We start from the raw sequence: 25,013 nt of genomic DNA, 5'->3' as shown, positions 1-25,013 counted from the left end.
GGACGTGAAAGACTGAAGAGCTGCAAGAAGGGAGGGTAAATTTACATCAAAGAGAGATGAAGTGGAAGGGGAAATATGTATTCCAAGATAAAGAAGGGACTCAGATTTCCAGTTATAAGGATATTGAGAATGTAAAGAGGCTATAAGAGAATCAGGTAAATTAATAGGAAGAGCGTCCATCCTTGTAGTATTCAATTTATAGAAAGAAGCATCACTGAAGCTAGCTAAAATGTCATGTAAGTGGTGGAGAGAAAAGGTAGGGTGGGAAATGAAGAGAAGAACATCATCCACAAAAAGGCAGAGTTTATGCGAAGTCTCGCCTCGCAACAACCCAGGAAAGTTTTCATCAGATCTGATTTCAGTCGCTAGAGGCTGTATTACTAGTACAAAAATGAAGGGGGAAAGAGGGCACCCTTGACGTGTCCCATTAGAGACAGGGAACGTGTCCGACAGGAAGCAATTGCTAAATACCCTTGCCGTGAGAGAACTGTACAGTGCTAAAACAGAGGTCGGGATTTGATCACGAAAACCCATTTTAGTCAAAACAGTGTGCATATATAGCCAGTTTAACCTATCGAATGCTTTCTCAGCATCAAAAGAAGGCAACAGGAAATCCGTCCCATACGAAATAGAATCAATCAAATTAAAAACTTTTCGGGTATTGTCTGAGGCTTGCCTGCTGGGCACAAACCCAACCTGGTCTGGGTGTATCAGGGAGGGCAAGTAAACATTAACATGGGATGCAATCAGTTTAGCATAAAGTTTCACATCCCCATTCAACAGGGCAATCGGGCGATAATTGGAACAATAGGTTGGGTCTTTCCCTGGTTTGGGAATCGCAACTATTTGTGCTTCTAGCATTTCCACCTTGTGTCACCTCATTGAATAGGGATGTCAAAGTAGAGGAGAACACAGTGTTGAAGGAGACGCAAAAGTCATTAGTAAAGCCATCAGGGCCCGGGGCGTTGTTTTTAGGAAAAGATTTAATTGCCCCTTCAATTTCCTGTGCAGACCACGGAGCGTTCAAAGTGTCTACTTGAGAAGGAGTCAGAGTAGGGAGACTAACAGAAGAAAGTAAAGATTGGACAGTCGCAGTGGTGGGTTGTGGAGTAGACGAATCAGAACGCAATTATATAGTTGGGCATAATAACTTGCGAATTGCTTAGCTATATCAAGAGTATTCGCTAATTTGGAACCTGACGGGGAACAAATATATTTAATCCTATTCCAAGCTTGTTTGGTGCGTAGTTTAGGTGCTAACATCTTCCCAGGTCTGTTTACTTTCAAATAAAATTTCTGACGCAGTCTATTAAGAGCAGCTTGTGTTTTAACCATGAGAAATTTTTGTAGTTGGCTACGGACCTCAGATAATTCCTTCATAGGGCTTTGGTAGGGTGGGATTTATTCTTATCTTCAAGAACATTAAGCTTAGTTTCTAAATCAGCCTGTATTTGCATATTCTGTTTTTTAAGAATGGCTCCAGCTTTAAGAGCCGCTCCTCTAGTTACCGCTTTAAAGGCGTACCAGAAGTTTAAAATTGTTGTGTCGGAAGGGGAGTTCATTTCAAAGTATAGAAAGATAGAGTCAGATATAATTTTCCTTGCTAAAGGGTCAGTTAACAAATGTGGGGAGAGGCGCCATGGTCTAGGGGAAATGCGATTATTGGAGCTATCCCATCTCGAAAGCAGAGGGGCATGATCTGACCAAGAAATGGGTAAGATATCTAAAGAACCAGAGTGTTATAGAGTCCACTTATCGCAGAAAATGAGATCAATATGGGAATAGGAGTTATGAACTGAGGAGAAGAACGTATAGTCTTGACCTGTTGAGTTTTGGATTCTCCTCACATCATACAGATCAAATTCCATGAGGAGATTGCAAAACGCTAGGGAGGGACCGATACGTGATTTGGAGGAGGCAGAAACATGTGGAGGTACCCTATCAAAATTCGGATCAACTACCAAATTCAAATCTCCCAAGAGAATCAACGCGGACCTTCTGGATTAATAAACAGAGCCTTCTTAGAAAAGCAACTTGGTTTGAGTTGGGAGCGTAAAGGGACAATAGTAACAAGTTTATCCTCTAATAACCCTGTAAGAATAAAATACCGGCCTGACTTATCAGCGATTTATGAATGTAAAACAAAAGAAACAGTATTTCGAAATAAAATGGCTATTTCTCTTAAAAGGGCTGTTGGCGAAGTAACCCGTTGGGAATCTATGATCCTTCAATACAGGGAGGCCAAATGAAGAGAATTGAGTTTCCTGGAGGACCACAATGTCCGCCCTTTATTTTTAAAAAGAGGACAATGCTAACCTACATTTATTAGGAGAATTTAAGCCCTTAACATTTAGAGAAAAAAGTCTAACCCTCATACAGTAAACAGCAGATAGTGAATAAATTTAAATCCCAGGTGGAGGGAGCAAAGACAATTAGGGAAAACAGCAGGAATAGCAAAACAAAATACAAAGAGTAAAAAAAAAAAGAAGAGCACAAGGGAAAACCCCCCAAAAGATCCAGTATATCGGATCTGCATTGCACTGTAGGGAAGAAAAAATACAGTGCGTTAGGTGATGGTGGGGGGAAATGGCAATGACATTCCACCCAGGGTCAGTCTGGACACAAACACCTTCACAAAAACGTGTGAAGGAATAGGCAATACTGTTAACTAATTTTAATTCAAATTTAAATCTAAATTCAAATTATCAGCACAGTGCAGCACAGAGTAAAACATTGAAATATTATAAAAATTTGAATGACAATTAGTAAAAAAAACAGTAAAGTCAATGGCAATATATAAGAAAATAAGTAGAGGTGAAACCAACATAGCAACGGATCTTGGCCATGGTGAATCGACTGTCTCAGAGAGAGAGAGAGAGAGAGAGAAAAAGAAAGAAAGAAAGAAAGAAAGAAAGAAAGAAAGAAAGAAAGAAAGAAAGAAAGAAAGAAAGAAAGAAAGAAAGAAAGAAAGAAAGAAAGAAAGAAAGAAAGAAAGAAAGAAAGAAAGGCATTCTAGCTGGACATAGAACTATTAGCAAAGATATCAATTAGAAAGAAAATCAAGTAGTAGACCATTCAGGTCAAGGTGACGGACGTCGAACAGGAGCTGTGGGAAGACCGGAATGTCCCAGTCTGTGAGCAACTTCACTCCGGCATCCAAGTCGGAGACAATGTACGAGGAGTTGTCGTAAGTGATAATCTGTTTCTCCGGAAACCCCCACCTATACCGGATAGCTTGAGCTCTTGGGGCAGCAGTGACTGGAGCCAATAATCTTCGCTTGGAGATAGTATAGGTGGAAAAGTCCAGAAAAAATTGCAAGCCACCCAAGACATCAGAATCCTCCGCAGCTTGTAAGATATGTTCCTTAATAGTGAATAAATGTACTCTGAGTAGAGTGTCTTTAGGGAAGGAAGTCAACGAGGACCGCGGTCTGGGAAGTCGATGGATCCCGTCAATCAGTAAATCTTTCACGTCCACTTTCGGTAGGAGCTTACGAAACAAGGACGATGCATAGTCCAGTAACTCCGAATTGGATACAGAGTCAGGAATCCCACGTATTTTAATATTGTTCCTGCGCAAACAATCCTCAATATCCGCTATTTTATCTTTGAACGCCTCCATGTCGGCCTGTTGATGGTCATGAGCTATTATAAGATCATTGTGCGAGGCAACTAACTCTTCCATTTTGGGCTCTAAATGATCATTTCTGTCTCCGATAGTGGTCAACTCCACTCTGACCTCTTGAATAGCCGCAGTTAAATCTTGAGATAGATCCGACTTATAAGCCACTAGAACCTGACAGAGAGTTTTGACGATTAGAGTAGGGGTGGGCAAAATACGGGCCGCGGATCCTGCCCGGCCCACTGCCTCCCACCACCGAGTAATGACAAGCGGCCCGACCGGCTGAGCTGCTTGTCATTGCTCTGCACTGCAGTGCCTCCTAGCTGCCGGCAGCTCCTCTCTCCCCAGCCTCCTCCTCCTCCTCCCGTCCACAGTGACAACGGCTGTGGTCAACTGAAAAGGGGGTGGAGCTATGTGACGATGAGGGGGCGGGGCTACATGGGACCTCAGGGGGCGGAGCTACACGGGACAAGAGGCAGACTGCTACAGATCCATCCTTCCTGCCACTGCCAGCCAGATCAGTAAGTTAATGGGAAAAGTGAAAGTGTGTGTGTGTGTGTGTGTGTGTGTGTGTACTTTAGCTCTCACTGTACCATCCCCTCCCGTGTTCTGTCACTGTGTCACCCCCGTGTTCTGTCACTGTGTCACCCCCCCCGTGTTCTGTCACTGTCACCCCCCGCCCTGTTCTGTCACTGTCACCACCCCGCCGTGTTCTGTCACTGTGTCACCCCCGCCGTGTTCTGTCACTGTGTCACCCCCCCCCCCCGTGTTCTGTCACTGTGTCACACCCAGTGGCGGATTTAGCGGGGGGCGATTAGGGCGAACGCCCCCCCTACACATACCGGCACCGGGATGGAGGCCGGGTCCCGCCGCGGTGTTGGGAACGAGGTGGAGAGCGGTGCAGCGCGGCGTGGGAAGGGGAGAGAGAGCGTCCTGACGCGCATACAGCGGCTGAGCGGCCTCTGTTCTGACCACGCCCCCTCCTTCCTGTACGCGCGTCAGGAAGCTCGCTCTCTCTCTCTCTCTCTCTCTCTCTCTCTCTCTCTCTCTCTCTCTCTCTCTCTCTCTCTCTCTCTCCCCGTCCCCCGCCGCGCTGCACCGCTCTCCACCTCGTTCCCAATGCCGCGGCGGCACCCGGCCTCCATCCGACTCCTCATGCTGCTGGCTGCAGCAGGTGTCACTGTCAGTGTGTATGCCATGTCTCCTACCCTCCAAACTAAAGTAAGTGTGTGTGTGTGTGTGTGTGCCCCCTCTGTGTTCCATGTCTCCCCCCTCCGCTCCTAGCTAAAGTGTATATGTCCCTGCATTATTTTGGCTAATTCAGTGATACTGTAATGTGAATTTCGGCTCATTCTACATGCTGTAATGTGAATTTCGGCTCATACATTGTGCTATGATGTGAATTTCGGCTCATTCAGTGTGCTATAATGTGAATTTTGGCTCATTCTGCGTGCTATAATGTGAATTTTGGCTCATTCTGCGTGCTATAATGTGAATTTCGGCCCAGTCAGTGTGCTATAATGTGAATTTTGGCTCATTCTGCGTGCTATGATGTGAATTTCGGCTCATTCTGCGTGCTATAATGTGAATTTCGGCTCATTCAGTGTGCTATAATATGAATTTCAGCTCATTCAGTGTGCTATAACGTGAATTTTGGCTCATTCAGTGTGCTATAACGTGAATTTTGGCTCATTCTGCGTGCTATAACGTGAATTTTGGCTCATTCTGCGTGCAATAACGTGAATTTTGGCTCAGGGTTCTCTCCACTAACTGGCAACATTTTATTAGTAATGGCAACAATAGGAAATTTAGAAGCGAACGGGAAGGGCATTACTAAGTGGGAGGGGCTATGATTAGGGGGAGGAGTCATAATTCTTAAACCGCCCCCCCTAAAAGTTAAGTCTAGATCCGCCACTGGTCACACCCCCCGTGTTCTGTCACTGTGTCACCCCCCCGTGTTCTGTCACTGTGTCACCCCCCCGTGTTCTGTCACTGTGTCACCCCTGCCGTGTTCTGTCACTGTGTCACCCCCACCGTGTTCTGTCACTGTCAACCCCAACGTGTTCTGTCACCGTGTCGCCCAGAGGCATCACCGGGTGTGGTGACACCCGGAGCGCACTCTGTACTATTACACCCCCCCCCCCCCGCTCGGGCCGCGTGGCACCCGAAAAGGGGGTGTGACCTAATTTAAAAGGGGCGTGGCCTGGTGGGTCTTTTCTCTTTCGCTCCGGTGGCATGTCCAGCTTCCCCAAAGATGCTGGCTGACCCCGGAGACTGGACTGTGTGTGTGTCGGCTCTTATCTGTGACAGGAGCCGAGTGCTGCAGGAGATTATCTCACTGCAGCACTCGGCTCCTGTCAAAGCAGAAGAGCTGGCACTTTGGCGTCACCCCTTCCGAGGGGGACACCCGAGTGCCGGTCGCACCCCCCTTCTGACACCACTAGTGTCACCCCCATGTTCTGTCACTGTGTCACCCCCACCGTGTTCTGTCACTGTCACCCCCGTGTTCTATCACTGTGTCACACCTTTCCCCAGGGGCTATAAGACACTGGATAATTTGCTTGCTGCGCAATAATTATCCTAAATAAAATGTTAATGTGTAAAAGGGGGCTCTACCTGCCGTAATGTGTGTAAAAGGGGCTCTACCAGGTGTAATGTGTAAAAGGGAGCTCTACCTGCCGTAATGTGTGTAAAAGGGGCTCTACCTGGTGTAATGCGTGTAAGTGGCGCTGTGTGGCGCAATTTGTGTAATGGAGACTATTGTGCAGCCTTATATCAATCTGTATTATTTTTTTGCCCACACCCCTTCCACATGAAGCCACGTACCTATATTTTTGGCAAGTGGGGGGAGCTGCTATTTTGTTTGTGGCCCTCGGATACTGACAGAAAATGTCAAGTGGCCCCTCAGCTGAAATAATTGCCCACCCCTGGGTTAGAGGTTCAGGAGAGTTAGGATCAACTCCTGGTACAGAGAGGAATTGTCTCAACTGACCACGGCTCTTAGTAGAAGAGGAGGCCAGTACCCCGTGGGCTACAGGTGAGGACCGGGGCAATTTCTGACTTGGAAAAGAAACAGGAGGGTGCAATGACCCCTTAGACTTCTTAGGTGGCATAATATCAGAGAAAAAGAACAAGAAAATGAAAACGTTCAGACAGGAAACAATTAGCTTTAACAGCAGTAGGCTGAAGTAAACAAAATAGTGTTGGTTCCACTGCAATAGTATATGCTGAACAGGCAGATCCCAGGTGGAAAGGCAAGGCAGCGTGTCACATCACTCGCTCACTTTAGCACAACACTCCATCTTATAATCACATCTGCAGAGGAATGAGTTGGAATGAATGAAAAAACAGAGATAACTATAGTTCCAAGCACCGTATCTGGACCATAGGCAGAGGATGAGTGGAAAGGGGAAAAATACAGCAGCCAAACACAGTAACTAAGCACTCAGCTCCTTATTGAAAAAAAATCACTGTAGTGTTAATAAAGAGTGAGGCAAATATAGTGGAGCAAGACAGGGTTAGAGGACTTCTTGCACCTCTCTTGCAAGGCAGGGAATACAGAGTCCAAAAGGGAGGCAGCCATTGCAGCAGGCTCCCAGGACGTTAGAGGAGCTATCTCTGGGTGTTTCTACCAGGCAGGGACAGGGGAATTTACCTAGAGATGTAGGAATAGGAGGCTTTTTGCAGAAGCTGAGAGTGAACATGTCTGCTCTCCCTTACAGTCAGGCCACGCCCCCATAAGAATTATTTTTCAAGAATCCTCAGCTGTGCTCAGCGTACAAGCGACTTCCTCCTTACAGTTCTCCATTGGAGGTTTCGAAGGAGACAGAGTAACTTTCAGGAGATGATTGTCACCCTGGGGTGTGAGGACCTAATATCTTCCTCTGGTCTTGTCTTCAGGAACATTATTGCGACTGTGAGCCACTCGCTGGACTGTACTCCGTACCTAGCAAATTTTCCTAGTTTTATCCACTTCCAGCGGATCATGTATCTAAGTGAGAAGTGCCTCCATGGCTCTTCCTGTTCAGGGCTCTGCATCCTTTAAAAGTTGTACTGTTGTCTCGGGTCCATTTTTATAGGCTCTGGGGTCATTATCTAACCTTTATTAACCTCAGCTTGGGTGGCTCAAGCCATGCAGATTTGGGCCAACAAACTCATTAAAGGCCTTCACAGACTAGCCAAGGATTTCCCTCCTGGATGTCACGACCTGGTCCCTGGTGGTCTCGGCTTGCAAGCTGAATGGAGGAGTTACTGGCTGATAAGGCAGCAGCAAACAAGGTGGTCATATGTAAATAATCAATAGTAGTGGGAAACACAGAGGCAATTGAAGTTAAATGAAGCTCAAGATCACTGATAACTGATAGCACATGGTACTGGCGTCTCTGTATATTTGGGGACCCTAGTGCTATATGTAGGTGCAGGGTGTGGCACCCCAAAGCACCAGCATAAGCCAGAAAGCCCAGGGCAGCATACCAGTGAAAAAACTATAGTGTTTATAAATTAGTGTTAGGAAGCCGAAGCTACAGTATAAAGGTGATACAAAAATGAGATGCAATTAAAATGAAGAAATAGTGTTAAAGGAATTAGTGTGTGAAAAGTGTTAATAGAATGTAAAGGTATGCCACACTTAAGCCATCCAGCTCAGCCAGAGATCTCGGTTACATATATTTGCGCAAATGTATGAATAAGCCCCAGAGCCGCATCAAGGCGTCTCTGTATATGTTACCGAGATCTCTGAATTCTAATATTGTGTGGGATTTAAATCTGGTTACTGTTATCATTCAGGGTGCTGGGGGAAACAAAATACCTTTTTTTCTTGCTTAGAAATACCCCTCCCTTTCAAGCACCTGAATATCATTAAGCTAATTGAGCATCTGCTACTATATAGGTCAGCACATGGTACTGGAAAGCACTTGAAGACAATTTATGTTGAAGTTCACTGGAGACAACCGGTAGGACATGGTACTGGAAAGCACTTGAAGAAAATCGATGTTTAATCAATGCTAGAGATCACTGAAGATAACCGATAGCATTCGGTACTGGGGAACACTCGTATAAATCAATGTTATTTGATGCTGGAGATCACTGGAGATAACCAATCGGTACTGGTGAATACTTGAAGACACTGGAGAACACTAGAAGATAATCGATGGTAATCAATGTTGAAGTTCACTGGAGAATACTTGAAAGTACTGGAGATCCTAGTGAGGACACAGTACAGAGCCTGCAAACAGCAAACAGGAGCTTGCAATCACTAGAGCAGTAATGGGGCACTTTTGGCACTCCAGCAGTTGTTGAACTACACATCCCAGCATGCCCTGCTACAGTTTTGCTGTTTGGCCATGCTAAAACTGTAGCAGGGCATGCTGGGATGTGTAGTTCAACAACAGGTGGCGTGCCAAAGGTTCCCCATCACTGCACTAGAGGAAGAAGTTGTTTATGCAATTTCCTGTTCCTACAACCCTGTTTATATACCCTCAGGTAGCTTGTCATTGGTGGAGGGAATCAGCTGACACACACCAGGAATCCCATTGGAGGACAGTCCAGTCAGCTGACAAAACAACATGGCTGCTGGGAACTTCATGTTGACACAATGAACAGAGAGACCAGATGCTGTATACTGGATCCTGCCGATTAGGAATTCCTACACAGGTGGCTTAATCAAGAGTGAGTAACACAGACTGCAGTTTGTAACACAAACACATGCTGTAGCTTGGAAGCTGAAGTCTGCATGAAGCTTTGCACATCCTAAAACCCCTGCAAAACAGGAGGTAAGTAAGATACAAGGAACACTTACTACATGTATGAATTAGTTCAGGATCCTGACACTGGAATTGGCAAAACAGCTTTGCAGTGCAGTTGAATATGTATAAGAGGCCATGCAAGATGGCACTTAGGTGGCTTCCAAAGTTTCAGCTATGGCTGTCCCTGATAAAGGGCTTTTTAGCTGTGCGCTTAGGGGGTTCTTCAGATTTAGCATTTTTTTTCTCAGTTTTTACGTATTTTCTGCGATTTTTGCTGCTTTGCGTTCCTTGCTGAATGAGGCCCCTTATGTAAAAAAAAGGATTGCAGATTCTGCTTTTTAGAAGAATCTGCAATCCTTTTTTTTTTACATAAGGGGCCTAATTCAGCAAGGAACGCAAAGCAACAAAAATCGCAGAAAATGCGAAAATACGTAAAATTTGAGACTGAAAACGCAAAATCTGAGACAAAAAAAATACTACTGAGACATAGCAAAAACTGCGTATGCACTACGAAAAGTAGGCATGTAGGGGGCGTACTAAAGGGCTGGTCTCGCAAAAACTATGAGCAGGGGCGTGTTGCGGGGCATGTTGTGGGCGTATGCTGATGATCGGTGGGTGGTGCATTCGCAATTTTTACAACTGATCGCACATTTATGGTGTGCAGTTTCCGAGTGACTACAGGTCTACCTTTAAAATCTGCACAAGCTGACCTCAGTTGTAGACGGCATGTATACTGCAATCATTGCTTCATTACACCCAGCTGAAGAAGCTCACATCTCAGACCACAACACACTTTATTCAGCTGCATTGACACTTCACATGTAAGGGAGGTTTAAACTATTAAACACATGTATTACTCTAAAATATATGTTAGTAGTAACCTAATAATTCTTTAAGTTAATAACAATGCAGGTTTGTCAAGAACACACTTGTTTTCCTACAAACATGTACAATAACATTTACAAGCAAGTTTTTTTGTTTGGTTAATGGCTTTTTGTTTAAAAGCTGAGTTTTTTTCTGATTTAAAGCAACAAACAATTATCTTCAAAAATCATACCCACATACATGTGTAAGGTTTTTTTGTTTTGTTTTTTCCCTTGACAAAGAAACATATGTTTAATAACATCACCACAATAATTGTGATTTTGTGGACATTTTAATTATGCACCACTATTTTTTTTTAATAAATATTTTCACATTAAACAATAACAATAGGAATGTTAATAATAACAAAGAAACATTAATATGTCATGTATGTAAACTTTCAACACAAAAAAACCCCCAAAAAACTTTTTTTCCCCCTTTTTCCGCCTGCGTTTGTGGATTCACCAGCGAAAGTAGCTCGTCTTGTTGTTCGACACATCCTGTCAGTAGGCATGGTTGGCTCAATGTTATGTGTGGCTGATGTTAAATTGTGACATCAGAAGCCTTTACGCAAAAAATGCGACTAAGTGTAAGTTTTTTAGCAAAAAATGCGGTATTTTAAATCTCATTGCAAAATTAGCAAATTTGACAAGTCCACCTTTTTTTGTAACATTAAATTAGTGTTGCAGATTTTCCGTTTGGGCGTGCTTTCTCAATTTTGCGATTGGTCACAGTTTTTGCTAATTTGTACATTTTGCGATCCTTACCGAATTAGACCCAATGTATGCCACCCATCACAGGGCAAGGCCATCCAGCATGCTGACTGTCCTGCCCAGTGGCAGCAGCTGTGGATGATCCCCTGTCTCTGCAGCCCTGTCACCTTTTGTCCTTTGGAGCAGCTACACGCGATGTCACAAAGCCACCATGAAAATGCCACAGCCCATCATCATTTTTCACGTGCCGTCCCTGCCCCACAAATGCCTCTACCTGTCAATCAGGTAGAGATGTTCACAGCCAATGCAATGCGATCGCATTGGCCAGGCCGCACATGCGCAGGGCGGGACCTGCGCGTGCACACTGATGCTGCCAACGGGGAAATCCTGTATAACCCCCTAAGACTGCAGAATCAGAATCAAAATGTTCCTAGTAAGCTCTTCCTTTTGGTGGGGGTGTTCTTTTTAGATCAGAACTGGATTCCATTATTAGCCTGACTACATCTCAGTACCCAAGGCTGCAGAGAAGCCTAGCACCTCGTGGGTTCCCTCTCCACTCAGTACAATCACTAATTGGAGGGTGGTTGCTTCAGTTCAATGACCATTGAGCGGAGTCTTCTTCAGATGCCTGGGAGCGGGGCATCATTCCCAGAGGTTACATCATCAATGTCAGGAGTCCATCACCAGAGTTGTTTTTTTTGCCACTGTTCTTTCCCAGGATGTGGTGAAGAAAGCAGCTTTGAATTATGCTAGCAGTTCTTTCCTTTTGGCATTATCGCTCCAGTATCTCTGCTGGGATGGAAATGGGTGTTTTACTCAAATCTGTTCCTTTCTCCGGCAGGGTCCACAGGTTATCCACAGGATAACAATGGAATATGATGGAGCGACAGCGGATTGGCACCAAACGATCACAAGCTTTCAGTCCTCCCAGGATGCAATGGGCCCGTCCATATATCCCCTCCCACTGGCTCAGGCAAATCAGTTTTTTGTTTGGTGCGGCAGGAGCCGGACCATGGTCACAGGGCTGCTGTGTTTGGCAGCCCTAAGCTTTCTTTTTTTATTTTTATAGTCTTACTAGTTTTCTGAGGGATCTTTCCTAACAGCGTCTTATACGCATATTGGAAAGAGTCGCTCCAACAACTCTCCGCCGGGTCGCAACAATGCTTACCCACGGTACAAGTGCTGTCTCGACGGGTGTCTGTGTCGGATATACTAGCAGGTCCAGCAGACGTTACCAGGCTGTGGCCGGAGCACGGGGAGAAGGTAAGGCATCGGTTCCACTTAGAAGGGGAATAACAGACACAGCCGCACTGTATTGGGAGGAGACTACCAAACAGTAGCTGGCGCGCTGCCACCATGGGTGCTCCAGCGCTAGGCCTTAGGGATCATAAGGCACAAGGAATAGTATGAGGCTGCGATCCCTAGGGTTGATGTCAGTGGTGGGGAGTCGGACACTCTCCTGGTTGCCCCTCCCCCCAGTTCATGACCAGTTTTTGTCGGTCTCCTGCCATGAACTGATGGCCTCACTTCCGTCTCAGACGCTACCACGAGGGGTCTCGGTTGCAGCATAGCCGCTGCGTCTGTGTACACTAAGTGCTACCGCGAGGAGACCCGGTCACAGTACAGGCGTCTGTATGACCAGTACGTCTGTGTTCACTAAAAGTTCCCGGAGCGGCAGTGTACACTAGTAGCGTCTGGATCCACTCAGCGTTCGCTAACGTATTGATCGATCTTGGAAGTGGGGTGAGTCTCCCTGTATCCCACTATACTGAGTACGGGTTATACAGCACTAAATTTCTATCCACTTTTTGTAAGTATGGAACTTTAGTGCCTATTGCATATGAGTCTGTGTACATCACTGTGGTTTTCTTCGCAATGCGTCTGAATACGTTAAAGATCTGTATAGAACAGAATTCAGCAATATTTACTCCTACATACTTTGAAATGTGTTTGTAGTTGATAATATGCTCATATGACTAATATATAACATGTGACTGACTGCTAGTGTGATTGCTGACTTTATATATGTTTGTCAGTGGTTTCTTCTGAGCCTCAATGCTGGTGCATGGGATGGGGTCAGATTGATATCACTTTAAATATAATAAAGGGATTACAGTCACAAATTGTGTAGTACACTGTGAAAAGCTGATTATTTATCATGTCTAAGAGCGGGATAACGAGGTTACATTAACAGTAACACCAACACTCATAACATGTTTGTCCTGCAAAGTGGGATTATCCTCTCAGGATCTGCCACATGATGGGTTATGTACAAATTGGTTTGCGTTTCAGCAGATTGCAAGGCAGATCCCTGTTCAACGGCAGGTAGATCCACCTTGGGCTATGTTTGCACAGACCTTGTCCAGTATAGCTGAATGGGTAATCCCTACAGCTTCAGTACCAGAAGTAGGGTACACTATTAACCCATACATGCAGCTTCCCTCTTATGGTATAGCCCCCTACAGCTTCTCCAAGTAAACAAGCTGATAAACCAAGGGTAAATATATAATCAAATTCACAGGCTACACAGGATGATACATCAGATGATGATAGCTCTATATACTCTGCTTCAGCATATGAAGAACAGGTAGAAGGTATCAGCTCAGAGGATATAGCTGAATTAATTGGAGCAATGAAGGCTATTCTATCCCTAGAGGATTCAGCAGAGCCGGTGTTAAAAACTAAGGCACCTGTGTTTAAACGTCCTAAAACAGTTAGGGTCCAGTTTCCAGGGTCAGATCAGCTGACGGAAATCATGGAGGAAGCTTGGGCTACACCCAATAAAAAAAATATATAGATTCCCAAAAAATGGGATTCCTATTACCCTTTTCCAACTGGGGACTGTTTAAAAAGAGAAGTGCCTCCTAAGGTAGATACGCATGTCATTCGATTAGTGCGAAAATCTATATTGCCTTTACCGTCAACATCATTAAATGATGTCAGACAGAAGAGTGGATGGGTTTTTGAAAACCATATTTTCTCTGTCAGGGGAAGTCATAAGGCCAGCTATCGCTTCAGCTTGGATGGCAAAGGCGGTAGCTGAATGTGAGCTATAAGCAGGAATCCCATATAGCTCACATGAAGCAGGCTGCGGTATTCTTAGAAAAAGCAGCAATGGATATGGGTACGATTGCTTCCAAGGCATCAGCCTTAACGGTAGCTGCTCGCAGAACAATTTGGCTATGTACATGGAAAGCTGATTCAGAATCTAAGAAGGTTCTGGAATATTTGCCTTTTGTTGGGAATATTCTGTTTGGTAAGGAATTGACAAATATTCTTGAGTCAGAAGCAGAATCCAAGAAGGTCAGGCTTCCTGCCAATTATAACCCCAGGCCTAGGGGTTCGGTTTTTTCGGCCATTTCAGTCGCAAGGAAAAACAAAAGAAAAAAGTGATTCTAAGCAGCCCCAATACAATAAGTTTGGTAAGGCAAAAAAGCAATGGGCCACCAGAGGGCAAGCTTCCAAACCAGAACATAAGCCATCAGCTTGATGGTGCAGGCCTCCGCCTGGGGGACCCCAGGCTAGGGGGCAGACTTCTTCAGTTTGCACACATATTGCAGCAGTCGACAACAGATGCTTGGGTGCAAGAAGCGGTATCTCTGAGTTATGTTTTCCCTTTCAAGAAGCAGCCTCCTCAAAGGTTCTTCTGCACCAGTCCGTCTTGTATAGAGGCGAAGGCCAGAGCCCTGCAAGAAGCAGTTCAGAAATTGCTTCAGTCAGGAGTAATTATTCCAGTACCCTGCACAACGGGGACAGGGTTTTTACTCCAACCTGTTTTTGGTTCAGAAGCCAAATGGGTCGTTTCGGAACATTCTCATTCTGAAAATGCTAAACAAATACATTTGGGTACCACGGTTCCACATGGAGACGTTACGCACCATAGTTTTGGCCATGGACCCAGGGGATTACATGGTATCTCTGGATATATAGGATGCTTACCTGCATGTTCCTATAGCATTGTCTCAATAGGTGTTACCTCAGGTTCGCCACCCTCCAGCAACATTTTCAGATCCAGGTCTTACCCTTTGGGTTAGCCACAGCCCCCAGAGTATTTACCAAGATCATGGTGGTTATGGCAGCTTATCTCCGCAAGCAGGGGATAAGAATTTTGCCATACCTCGACAATCTTTTAATCCTGGCACAGTCACAGGAATTGCTCTTGAGCCATTTCCAACAGACAATAACGTCTACAGAAGCACGGATGGCTCATAAATTGGGAAAAGTCATCTCTGATTCCGTCACAACGGATGATTCATTTGGGGGCTGTATTGGATTCAAGTCTGCAGAAAATATTTTTACCTCGGAACAAGATATCCAAGGTGCAGTTAAGGACTCAGGAGTTGTTACACAGTCAAACAATACCAATTCACGCAGCAATGCGACTGATGGGTTTGATAGTGTCAACATTCGACATGGTGGAGTATGCACAATTCCACTCAAGACCTCTGCAGCGTCTGATTCTGGCCAGATGGAATGGAGTACATCAGACAATAAAGAAACAGACCATAGTACTTTCAGAAAAGGTAAAAAGGTAATTAGCCTGGTGGCTGCTGACATCCCATCTAGACAAGGGGAGACCCTTTTGGATATCAGATTGGAAGATCCTGACAATGGATGCCAGTCTTCAGGGCTTGGGAGCAGTGTCTGGAAAATGATGGTTCCAAGGACAGTGGACCACAGAAGAATGTTGCCTGCCAATAAACCTGTTGGAACTTCGGGCCATATACATGGCACTGATTCAGGCAAAGGACACTCTGCAAGGAAAACCAGTCCAGATCCGCTCAGACATTGCGACGGTCGTAGCGTACCTCAACCATCAGGGAGGAACTCGCAGCCAAAAAAGCAATGAAGGAGGTAAGTCACATACTAAGGTGGGCAGAACTTCATCTTCCAGGATTGTCTGCAGTGTTCGTTCCTGGAGTTCTAAACTGGGAAGCGGACTTTCTCAGTCGACACACCATTCAATCAAGCGAATGGGCTCTACACCCGGAGGTTTTTCAGACTCTAGTAGACAAATGGGGGTTGCCAGAAATAGATCTCATGAAATCCCATCTGAACAACAAAGTGCCAGCATTCGGATCAAGAGCAAGGGATCCCGGAGTGATCTTTGTGGACGCCTTGTCGGTGAAATGGGACTTTCATTTGTCTTATCTGTTTCCTCCAATCACCCTTTTACCCAGGGTGGTGAGGAAAATAAAGAAAGCAAAGGGTGCCGTGATTCGAATAGCTCCAGCTTGGCTCAGAAGGCATTGGTACATAGATCTACAGAGGATGTTGATTGATGCTCCAATTCTGCTCCCTCAATGTCAAGATCTACTGATGCAGGGTCCTTGTTATCACAGGCATCTGGATCGACTGTCTTTGACGGCGTGGCTATTGAAACCTCTATCCTGAAGTCCAGAGGATTCTCACAACAGGTAATTCAAACTATGCTCAGAGCAAAGAAACCCTCCTCAGCTCGCATTTATCACCGAATATGGCAAGCCTATATTTATTGGTGCAGTGAAAGAAGTATGGACCCAAAATCTTTCAGAGTATCCAAGGTCTTAGATTTCCTTCAGGCAGGAATGGATAAGGGTTTAAAGGTGGCTTCCTTGAGAGTGCAAGTATCAGCATTGACTGTATGGTTTCAAAAGAAAATTGCCAATCTACAGGATGTGCATACTTTTTTCCAGGGAATGCTGCGTATTCAACTGAAGAAATAACAAGTGGAAGGGAGATCAAAGGCGCTGCTATACAAGTGACAAATATAATAAACAAAATTTGTATAATATACTTGCAAAACCTTGTGGTCCTTCGTTAATCTTTTTTTCATATAAATCCAGTAATTACCAGATGTTTACATGCAAAGAACAAAAATAAACAACAAATGTGTAGTAATGTCTACAATAAGTTCAATTTTTTGTGTGTTCTCCGATGAAGCAGAGCCCTGTGATGTGGAAGTTTTTCTTGATAGGAGATAAGGATAGTTTCTCACCACCACTTCACAAACATAGGTACACGTACCAAAACTCACTTAGAGTTAAATATCACCATACACATAAAGGTTTCTTTTATACTTCTACTTAAGACACGTGAAACGAGATCCGTTCAACGAAAACGTACCACACTCACGTTTTCAGCAGATGGTATCCCACACGTAGCGGTTTCTTTGAATAGATGAATAACTCTTCTCTTCCATAAAGAATTAGTTTATTGGTGCGTGATAACAAATTTTAAAAATAATTCATAAAAACAAATCTCCTTAAATAATTACCAAAAAAATCAGGATAGAGCAAAATGTGTGTCAGAATGGAAAATGACAATCACAAGTGAATTCCGGACTTACACTTGCGAACACAAATGCTGCATATTACCTTGATTTGGTATCGATATAGGAGAATTAAAAAGCACTGTCTGATATCACCAACGCCGTTTCGACACAAGGTCTTTTTCAAGGTGGATACTCAGACAGTGACTGACAAACATATTTATACCAGTGAACAGGAAATGGAAATGCATCATGGGTAACTTGAATAAAAATGTATAGTTGCGATGTTTTATTGTACTTTCCTCTGCTTGTTACAACTACATTAAATAATGATGCTCACCCAACTAATAAATTTCATTTTCATATCTATTTTATATACTTAGGAGCGCATCGTGGTCGCGGCCAGCCGCACTTCCGCGTTCCACGATGCGTTCCATAGTCCGGAAATGGGCTGCGATCACGTGACCGCTGCTTCCTTTCTCACAAGGAGCAGAGTGACCGATCAACTGCCTTTTGTTCCTCCTGCAGTGCCTTGGGACTTAAGTTTGGTTCTCAAAGCCCTTCAAGTTGCTCCATTTGAACCACTTAATAAAGTGGATCTTAAATGGTTGACAGCTAAAGTTCTCTTTCTACTGACTATGGCATCAGCTAGAAGAGTATCAGATTTAGGAGCACTGTCATGTAAACCTCCTTTTCAGATTTTTTATCAAGATAAAGTAGTTCTCAGAACTAGGTCTGGTTATCTTCCTAAGGTGGTATCTAAATTTCACCTTAACGAAGAAATTGTAGTCCCGGCTTTTCAGGTATCGGGACTTTCTGTGGGAGAAGCGTCGCTGGACGTAGTCCGTGCATGAAGAATCTACGTGGATCGTACCAGTGCCATCAGAAAGAGAGATTCTCTCTTCATTCTCTACGGATTTCACAAGAGGGAATGGCCTGCTACTAAACAGACACTAGCAAGATGGCTTTGAATGACGATTTCAGAAGCATATTCTCAAGCTGATCTTCCTGTTCCAGCTAATGTCTCTGCTCACTCTACGCGTAAGGTAGGTCCTTCATGGGCAGCACAACATGGTGCTTCAGCAGAACAGATATGTAAGGCAGCCACATGGTCTTCCGTTAACACATTCATTAGACATTATGCCTTGGATACTTTTGCCTCTCATGACTCTGAATTCGGGCGTAAGGTTCTCCTGTCTAATCAGGAGCGTCCCCACCACTAAATATTGCTTTGGGAAATCCCATTGTTATCCTGTGGATAACCTGTGGACCCTGCCGGAGAAATATAAGTTATGGTAAGAACTTACCATTGATAATGGTATTTCTCTTATGTCCACAGGTTCCACAGGGATTCCACCCTAATGCACTTGATTTGAGGATCTTTTTACTCACTAAACTCTTCCCTCTTGCATGGAAGGGTGTGCATGTGTGTTCTTCTCACCTGAATAGGGTTCTACATAATGCTCCTGCCAAAATGATTTGGAATCCAACTGATTTGCCTGAGCCAGTGGGTGGGGATATATATATGGACGGGCCAGTTGCATCCTGGGAGGACTGAAAGCTTGTGATCGTTTGGTGCCAATCCGCTGTCGCTCCATCATATCCCATTGTTATCCTGCGGACATAGGAGAAATACCGTTATCAACGGTGAAGTTCTTACCATAATGTATATTTTTCAGAAGTTGAACGGATCATTCAGGACAATTTTAATTCTACACACCTTGAACACCAGGTTGTAGGTAAATAATTTTTGTATGGAATCTATTTGATCAGTAAACCCTGGCATAGAGGCCAACGAATATTTGGCCTCATTGGACATCAGAGAGGCTTACCTCTGATTTGGGCAGGTCATCATGCCCCACTCTATTGTGCAGTCAGTTATGATTACTATCAATTCCAGGCACTACCATTCGGAATAGTGATGGCACCATGTTTTCACCAAGATCATGTCAGCAATGGCAAGTTTACTGTGCACTGTATCACAGTCATACCTTATTTGGATGATCTGCTTGTGAAAGTAGATTTAGCTACGCAGTTACAACAGCATCTAGATCATCCTGGTACTGTACTTCAGGATCATGGATATCATGTATCTCACTCAATTCCTTGTCAGCACTTTCAGTCCTTGGGTTAGGTCTTTAACACCTAGTTCAAAAGGTTTTCTTACCAGAGTCCAAGGCATGGACCCTACAGAACTTGGTCACGTCAGTACCTCTTCTGTTGATCTTTTTGTGCATGAAGCTGTTGGGAACAATGGTCCCAGCCTTTGAGAGCATTCAGAATGCCAGGTTCCATTTGCTGGAATTTCAGTGGGAAATTCTCCAAAACCGGTCAGGATGCTCGGCATCGCTCTCATCTCTGTTTCTCATTCTGCCAGACAACACTCATCAGTCTCTACGTTGGTGGCTTGTTCCCGACCATCTCCTCCAAGGTCGATCCTTGATCACTCCAAATTGGGTCATTGTGACTAGAGACATGAGGCTCCTAGGATAAGGTGCTGTAACATTACATCTCAAGGGCCTTTGGTCACTGTCCATCAATGTACTCATGCTCTGAGCCATTTTGCAGGCTCTCGTTAAAGAGAAGTCTGTCATGGCCGGCCAGTTCATATTCAGCCGGACAGCACCACAATGGTGGCGTATGTAAATCACCAAGGAAGCAAAAAGAGCATGACAGCAATGGTACAGGAGGCCTGAATATGAATACTTACATGGGTGGAGACCTTTGTTCCGCCGTTATCTGCGATGTTCATCCTGAGTGTGGTAAATTGAGAAGCAGACATCCTCAGCAGATCCACGTTTCACCCAGGGGAGTGGTCTCTCAATCTGAATGTTTTTCCACAGTTGGTTCAGAAGTGGGGCCTTCCACAAGTGTATCTCATGGCCTCTTGACATGACTTCATGGTTCAACAGTTTTGCACAAGATCATTGGACCCGCTGGCTTTTTGCAGTAGATACCATAATGGCTTTGCAGGATTTTCATCTACCATACCTTTTTCCTCCAACACCAATGTTGCTTCAGGTACTCAATCACACCAGGGACCCATGGGTAATCCTAGTGGCTCCAGAGTGGCCATGTAGGCTGTGGCATGCAGACATTCTCAAAATTTTGGTAGGTCCAAGGGGTGTCTTCAACTTTGCCCAGACTTACTACAACATGGTCCGTTTAAATACAAGGACCCTTCTTGGTTGGCTAAACAGTTTTCTCCTTCAGTAATTTGTAATATGCTATGGGCCTGGAAACCGGTTTTGTCACACAGTTACTACAGAGTATGGAAGATCTATATCTTGTGGTATAAATAAAGAAGGGTTCATACCTCAAAATTTTGCCTCATTTTTTTGGCTCTCCTTTAGGGGGAGTTTGGGAGCTGGTTTAAAGCTTTGTTCATTGAAAGTACAGATTTCAGGCCTGTCAATTTATTTCTAGTGGCATTTGGCACTTCTACCAGAGGTCCAAACTTTTTTACAGTGTTCCATTGTTCCATTATCCAACCATTGTTTTGTCTGCCGGTAGCTCCATGGGATCTTAAATCTCCTCCTTTTTGCTTTCAAACTGGATCCTTCTAAGCCTTTAGATTCAGCAAATCTTCAGTTTGTTACTTGGAAGCTTGTGTTCCTTATAACTATTGCCTTGGCATGGCATGTTTCCAAGATAGGTGTTTTGGCTTTCAAACAACTTATCTCATCTTCCAGTATGAAAGTGCATTTATTCGTAAGGTTCTTATGTTCAGCTGAAGGTTGTTTTGGTTTTCCACTTAAACTAAGATGTTTTTCCGGTGTGTCACTCCTTCAATGATTTCCAGTGGCCGTGATGATCTGGCTCTACTAGACATAGTTAAAGCTTTGCAAATTTACTTGGACCAGACTTCTTCTGTCTGCCACACAGATTCTTTGCTTGTTTTTTGCAATGTGGTTCGCCAGCTACTATGCAGACCATTGTGCATTGGATCCCCTCGGTCATCACTCGAGCCCATGCTAGTGCAGGGTGACCGGCACCAAGTCGGGTGTCAGTGCCTACCACTAGGGCAGTGGCAACCTCCTAGGCAGTGTGGAATGGGGCTTCAGCACAACAAGTCTGTCATGCAGTCACCTGGTTTAATGTTCACACGTTTTCAGTTTTTTTTTGCCTCTGGTGATGCCCACTTTGGGGGTACAGTTCTTTGGTAATGCAGCCTTAGCATTCCCTCCCTGGGGGTGGCTGCTGAATGTCCTATGGTCCAGTGCTGCCCAGCCTTGTTGAAAGAGAAAATAGGATTTTTGTCACTTAGCACTGAATCCTTTTTTCTGAAGCAGGCTGGGCAGCACTGCATTCCAACCCTCAGACTCGGTCGTGTGAGGTTTTGTTTCCTAATAATACAGTATTTTCCCTACTGGTTTGTTTGATTGTTCTAACATTTTTCCCTGGGTTACTGCTACTCCAATACTGGACTCTTTTAAAGAAGTACTGGCACAATGCACTTACATAGAGATAGCACTAATATGGTAGTGCAGTAGGAGGAGTCACGCCTCCTGCTGCATTACTTATCTGATCTGGAGGCTTACAGCACCCATGGGGACGTGCAAGCCGCTCATTGCATAGGCCACAAAATCTCTGTGCAATGACGGAGATCCAAGGCCACTTTCCTCCCCCTAAACGGCGACAACACACCTCTATTTTCACAAACAGAAGATGTTGCTGCCCCCACCACCAAATGGCATAAAACGGTCAATCATTGACATCGTTAATTATGGCTTATCACCCTCAGTGCTTATGGTTTAAAACAATGAGCAGATTGCAATAAAACACAATTTATGAATGCTGGCAGGTACATTGGTGCATTCATCTTTCCCTCTATCCTGACTAGTCTCCCAGTTCCTGCTGCTGAAAAACACCCCCTGGAAGCATGATACTGCCACCACCATGCTCCACTGTAGGGATGGTATTGGCCTGGTGATGAGCGCTGCCTGGTTTCCACCAAACATGACGCCTGGCATTCATGCCAAAGAGTTCAATCTTTGTCTCATTAGACCAGAGAATTTTGTTTCTCATGGTCTGAGAGTCCCTCAGGTGCATTTTGGCAAACTCCAGGCGGGCTGTCATGTGCTTTTTACTAAGGAGTGGCTTCCGTCTGGCCACTCTACCATACAGGCCTGACTGGTGGATTGCTGCAGAGATGGTTGTCTTTCTGGAAGGTTCTCTCTCCACAGAGGAATGCTGTAGTTCTGACAGAGTGACCATCGTGTTCTTGGTCACCTCCCTGACTAGGGCCCTTCTCCAACGATCGCTCAGTTTAGATGACCAGCCAGCTCTAGGAAGAGTCCTGGTGGTTCCGAACTTCTTCCATTTACGGATGATGGAGGCCACTGTGCTCATTGGGACCTTCAAACCAACAGATATTTTTCTGTACCCTTCCCCAGATTTGTGCGAGACATTCCTGTCTCGGAGGTCTACAGACAATTCCTTTGACTTCATGCTTGGTTTGTGCTCAGACATGCACTGTCAAGAGTGGGACCTTATGTAGACAGGTGTGTGCCTTTCCAAATCATGTCCAATCAACTGAATGTACGAATGGCAGGCTCCAATTAAGCTGTAGGAACATCTCAAGGATGATCAGTGGAAACAGGATGCACCCAAGCTCAATTTTGAGCTTCATGGCAAAGGCTGTGAATACTTATGTACATGTGATTTCTTAGTTTTTAATAAATTAGCAAAAATCTCAAAAAAAACCCCTTTTTCCACATTGTCATTATGGGGTATTGTGCGTAGAAGTTTGAGGGGGAAAAAAAATAATTTATTCCATGTTGGAATGAGGCTGCAACATAACAAAATGTGGAAAAAGTGAAGCGCTGTGAATACTTTCCAGATGCACTGTATGTGTATGTGTGTATATAATATATATATAACCACAGCAATAGCGTAACATGACTTTTTTTCACTTTAATTATATGTGTACTAAAAAGGAATTCTTATTTTTCACAGAAGCAAATTGATCTGCACACAAGGAAAATACACCAAACCAGTGGAAACCATCCATCTGACATGCGCATAAGCTAAAGGGGGAATGCCCCACTTCCGCCTGAAAAAACAGGAAGTTTTTCGGAAGCGGCCACTATCAATATCCCACCAGAAACATAGAAATATATAGAAATCAAGTTTTAATCAATAACCTGCACACCTGGACTTATAGAGCCACAAACAGGGCTCACACACTGCAGCATGGCTTTTCTAATAAACATATAACATCTGGCTGCGGCACACGAACTTCCGGTCAGACTTCATCGTGACCACGCCCACTTTCGGTCCCAGTTACACGAGGAGGAGATTGCCAGCACTAGAAGTATTTGGAGCAGCAATGCACACAGCTTTGAGGAAGACCTTGAAAAGTGTCAGCTTACTGTGCATACTGCCATATAATCTAAGGACTGAGAAACACCTACCTGTGGTAGTGCCTGGGAAAGTTTTATTGCACAATCTTTTGTTTTATGCAATTTTCGATTGTAAAACAGCTGCCAGTGTTTAGTGTACCACCCCATGTAATTCTCTCTTGATGAATACTTGCCAGTATTCCCATCCTAAATCACATGTTAATGCTAATTATATTTGTATATACAGTCTTTTTATGTTACTGTTCTAATTTATTTTTACTTAAAATAAATAGTGTTTTATTGCAATTTGCTCACTGTTTTAAACCATAAGCGCTGAGGGTCATAAGCCATAATTCCTATCGCCAGATATCCGAAAAGTGTGTGATTGATACACCCAAGTTTTTTGGTCCTAGCTTGGTCTGCACCAGAAAGTGGCATACATCCATTAACTTAGTGTCAATCACTGACCATCCTATGCCGTTCCTGCATCCTGTGTCGCAGAATCCATTTGTGCATGCACACATCCGTACTTTGTGCATCAGGGCGCAAGTAGAACTGGACCTGAATAAGGTCCAATGTACATAAAAGGTTTTAGCAGTATGTTACATGGGGACGTCAACACAGCCTTCTAAGAGTCACTTTAAGAACTGCAAGTATTTCCCCTAAACTCCACAGAGGTCTCACTTTTATTCCCAGGGTTGGCACTTAAGTGGCATCTCCTACCACGTCCTGGAACACTATGGTGCAGCCTGAAAGGTAAATCAGATGCGGTCTCTCACTGACCAATGAATTGTTTCTTACAGAGAGACAGGTTTTCACTTTTCTTTTTATAGAGTACATTTTTTCCAGTAAGAAGTATTGCCATAATCAATGCGGGAGATAAGAAGAGCATGGATTAGATTTTTTGCAGTGTATTGTGTAAGGTATGGTCATATTTTGGATATGTTTTTAGATGCATGTAGCAAAAAAACAATAAACTCACCCAACTCTAAATCTCTCTGCACATGTTTTATCTGCGTCACCTACAGTGCAACATGGTTTTACCTATTAGTGTGCTTTTTTTTTTGTTTGCTAACAAACACAACCATATTCTGGTGAATACAAGATCAAAGCAGTGGCCCTCCTGATGAGTAGAGGAATCAGTCCATTGGGAGATGCAGAGAGAGAAGGTTAGAGAGAGTAGTTTGGAGGCATGAGCAGCAGATTTCGGACTATCAATATATTGTAATCACCCATGATGATGGTTAAGATGTCAGAGGATAGGAAGTGAGGGAGCCAGGCAAAAAGAGCTTTCATAAATTGTTTGGGATGTCCAGGTGGATGATTAATAGCTGCAACACGCAGAGAGAAAGGTGTGTATATTCTGATAAAATGTACTTCAGTTGATGTAAATGCGAGTTCTGGAACCTGCGGTAGAACTATATATGTGAAAGATTGGGATAGTAATAATAAAACCCCACCTCCTTTACTATTACC

General features: G+C 44.2%; 1 long non-coding RNA gene across 1 annotated transcript; it reads left to right on the top strand.

The window, feature by feature from the left end:
* Nucleotides 1-8,329: 8,329 nt before the first annotated feature.
* LOC134908881 (uncharacterized) lies at nucleotides 8,330-24,512 on the top strand. Its single transcript, XR_010175815.1, has 3 exons — nucleotides 8,330-8,774; nucleotides 9,104-9,393; nucleotides 23,152-24,512. It is a non-coding gene; the product is annotated as an uncharacterized LOC134908881 (long non-coding RNA).
* Nucleotides 24,513-25,013: the final 501 nt, after the last annotated feature.

The sequence above is a fragment of the Pseudophryne corroboree genome, chromosome 1 (genome assembly GCF_028390025.1).
Source record: "Pseudophryne corroboree isolate aPseCor3 chromosome 1, aPseCor3.hap2, whole genome shotgun sequence".
Lineage (NCBI taxonomy): Eukaryota > Metazoa > Chordata > Amphibia > Anura > Myobatrachidae > Pseudophryne > Pseudophryne corroboree.
This window is presented reverse-complemented; position numbering and strand designations above follow the sequence as displayed.